Raw genomic sequence first — 3,760 nt, 5'->3', positions numbered from 1 at the left:
TTCTAGCATCTGCTTCTTCAGTTGATATGTGGGAAAATGGACTATTATTGGTCTGGAAGGCAACATGGCATTTCTCTGAGGCCTCCATATTGTTCTATGAACCCCCTCTGTTTGAATCAGGTTTGGATCCATCTTGGACCACTCCACTAACAATTGATGCACTGCCACTTTGCAGTCCTGCTGTTCATATTCTTCTGGCACCCCACTAGTTTGATATTTTTGCAGAGCTCTCTGTCCTCCATATCTACACATTTAAAATCTAAACAGTCCAATCTCACAATCCAAACGAGCCTCCAACTATTCATTTTCTTCAATTAGCCCCTTTATAGTACCAGAGTGGTCATTCAGTCTTTGTTGTACTTCTTCCAGATTTTTCTCATGTTGAGTAAGATTCTCCTACAGGGGTGTTTTCATTTCTTTAATCTCTCACCAGATGATAAGTAATGATATCATGTTCTTTGTGTTCCTCCATAGTCACATCTTTACCCAACCCACTTTCAACACTTTCCTCCTAACTTTTTTACTTCCTTTTTTTCTGACCCATTCAATCCACAAAATGCATCTCATATGATGGTGTTGTCTCCTTTCTTTACACCTTTTTCTGCTCTCAGACTGTGGAACTATGGCAAACATGTCTGATTAGGGCACCGCTATACCGGAAGTTGACTTAGAAGTAATATTTTGATTGTTAGGCCGATGAGCCAAATGCAAATACTGAAATAAAAATAAATGACAAAAACTGCCTCTAATCCAAGACTGCAGATCACCTCAAATACAAAATAACACACAAAATAAACTATTTAATGTAATTTGACCATTAATAGTCTAGACCTAAAGTTAAAAATCAGCAATGATCTGTAAGAAGTTGGTTACGTAAACTTAACAAATATAGGGCAAAATGCAGCACTTCTACCATTTTCTGGCTGAATTTTTCTTTGCTATTACAGATGGCACAGATAGCTGTGGCAAACATGTGAATATCATGTCCTGCTGTGATGAAAATTCCTGCCAGTAATTTGTGAGCTTTGACCTTCCAGTATCCTGGCAACATATACTTCATTTACACATCATGACCTTCAGTCTCTAACAGTTCTCAAACAGTCATCATGTCCTTCATTTGCATACCTTGACCTCTTGTCATTTCTCAGACAGGTGAATGATTCTTCCTTCCTTAAAATGGAGAACATCAACATTTGTGCTATAACAGAGACCTGATTCAAGGCAGCAGAAAGTACCCCTGCACTACCAGGCTATAACTCATTCCACACCCTTCAGCCCCAGAACTTGGACCAAAGCTCCAAAGGCAGTGGTGTTTCTATATTCATAAAGGATGCACACACCTCCAGACTGGTAGCCCAACATAATGCATCAGAGATACTTCAGGTACAGCCAACATTGGGTAAGACAGTGATTCAGGTCATAGCCTGCTATAGGTCCCCAACCATGTCCCAAGACTCACACTCCACGTTCCTAAGCACCATGGAGAATATTAGGGTCCAACCTAACACTCTCATACTGGGCAACTTCAACTACCCCTCCATTAACTGGGAAAACTACTCATGTGCCAATATACTTGCCTAACATTTCCTGTAATCATAGCCGGCGTTAGGCACCCACGAAACCCGGTTACTTCCCCGCAAATGACGGCCCCCATTCAGCATCCGTGGGTTACTCCGATGGTCCGACCGGCGTTACTTTGCTTCGGCTCGGCTCCTCGTGGATGTCCACATAGTCTAGCTCCGTCATTGCGAAAAACTGTGTTTCCGTTTTGTTTTTTTTTTGATTCACTGGCAAGCTGCACTCACTCAGGTCCACTCGCTGAAACAAGGGATCTGATTGGCATCCTCATTGCCCCCTCCCCATCCTGTCCATAACTCTTCACAGTAACGTTCACATTGTCCACTAGAGAGGTAATAGTCCATTAGAATAGTCCTCATGTGTCTCTTTGAAGATTGCAGGTGGAAAGTATTCTACTTTGCCTGATACTGCTCCTACTTACGTGTACCCTTCCTCTGTGACCTCCTTTATCTGTCAGGTGTCTTCTTCCTTACTTCTGTGGATAAGCAGTTTCTGGAGCCAATTCAATGCTTATTCTGGGTTAACAAAATATTTTGTATGACCCTGTATATAAATCCTTAGTGTTGCCAGATAAAGCATTCTCAGTCTGATCTTTCTCTCCGAGCAGATGTAAATAGCCATTTTGAAAGCGCCCCTCTTCTTTCACGTCTCATAAGGATCATCCTTATTGATGAATATACAAACATTTCCTACTTTTAGATGCTTCTTCAGTCTCCACAATCATTCTAGCATCTGCTTCTTCAGTTGATATGTGGGAAAATGGACTATTATTGGTCTGGAAGGCAACATGGCATTTCTCTGAGGCCTCCATATTGTTCTATGAACCCCCTCTGTTTGAATCAGGTTTGGATCCATCTTGGACCACTCCACTAACAATTGATGCACTGCCACTTTGCAGTCCTGCTGTTCATATTCTTCTGGCACCCCACTAGTTTGATATTTTTGCAGAGCTCTCTGTCCTCCATATCTACACATTTAAAATCTAAACAGTCCAATCTCACCATCCAAACGAGCCTCCAACTATTCATTTTCTTCAATTAGCCCCTTTATAGTACCAGAGTGGTCATTCAGTCTTTGTTGTACTTCTTCCAGATTTTTCTCATGTTGAGTAAGATTCTCCTACAGGGGTGTTTTCATTTCTTTAATCTCTCACCAGATGATAAGCAATGATATCATGTTCTTTGTGTTCCTCCATAGTCACATCTTTACCCAACCCACTTTCAACACTTTCCTCCTAACTTTTTTACTTCCTTTTTCTTCTGACCCATTCAATCCACAAAATGCATCTCATATGATGGTGTTGTCTCCTTTCTTTACACCTTTTTCTGCTCTCAGACTGTGGAACTATGGCAAACATGTTTGATTACGGCACCGCTATACCGGAAGTTGACTTAGAAGTAATACTTTGATTGTTAGGCCGATGAGCCAAATACAAATACTGAAATAAAAATAAATGACAAAAACTGCCTCTAATCCAAGACTGCAGATCACCTCAAATACAAAATAACACACAAAATAAACTATTTAATGTAATTTGACCATTAATAGTCTAGACCTAAAGTTAAAAATCAGCAATGATCTGTAAGAAGTTGGTTATGTAAACTTAACAAATATAGGGCAAAATGCAGCACTTCTACCATTTTCTGGCTGAATTTTTCTTTGCTATTACAGATGGCACAGATAGCTGTGGCAAACATGTGAATATCATGTCCTGCTGTGATGAAAATTCCTGCCAGTAATTTGTGAGCTTTGACCTTCCAGTATCCTGGCAACATATACTTCATTTACACATCATGACCTTCAGTGTCTAACAGTTCTCAAACAGTCATCATGTCCTTCATTTGCAAACCTTGACCTCTTGTTATTTCTCAGACAGGTGAATGATTCTTCCTTCCTTAAAATGGAGAACATCAACATTTGTGCTATAACAGAGTCCTGGTTCAAGGCAGCAGAAAGCACCGCTGCACTACCAGGCTATAACTCATTCCACACCCTTCAGCCCCAGAACTTGGACCAAAGCTCCAAAGGCAGTGGTGTTTCTATATTCATAAAGGATGCACACACCTCCAGACTGGTAGCCCAACATAATGCATCAGAGATACTTCAGGTACAGCCAACATTGGGTAAGACAGTGATTCAGGTCATAGCCTGCTATAGGTCCCCAACCATGTCCCAAGACTCA

The sequence above is a fragment of the Protopterus annectens genome, chromosome 8.part0 (genome assembly GCF_019279795.1).
Source record: "Protopterus annectens isolate FY-2018-M chromosome 8.part0, PAN1.0, whole genome shotgun sequence".
Classification (NCBI taxonomy): Eukaryota; Metazoa; Chordata; order Ceratodontiformes; family Protopteridae; genus Protopterus; species Protopterus annectens.
The sequence above is the reverse complement of the archived record's forward strand: the minus strand, read 5'-3'. Positions refer to the sequence as shown.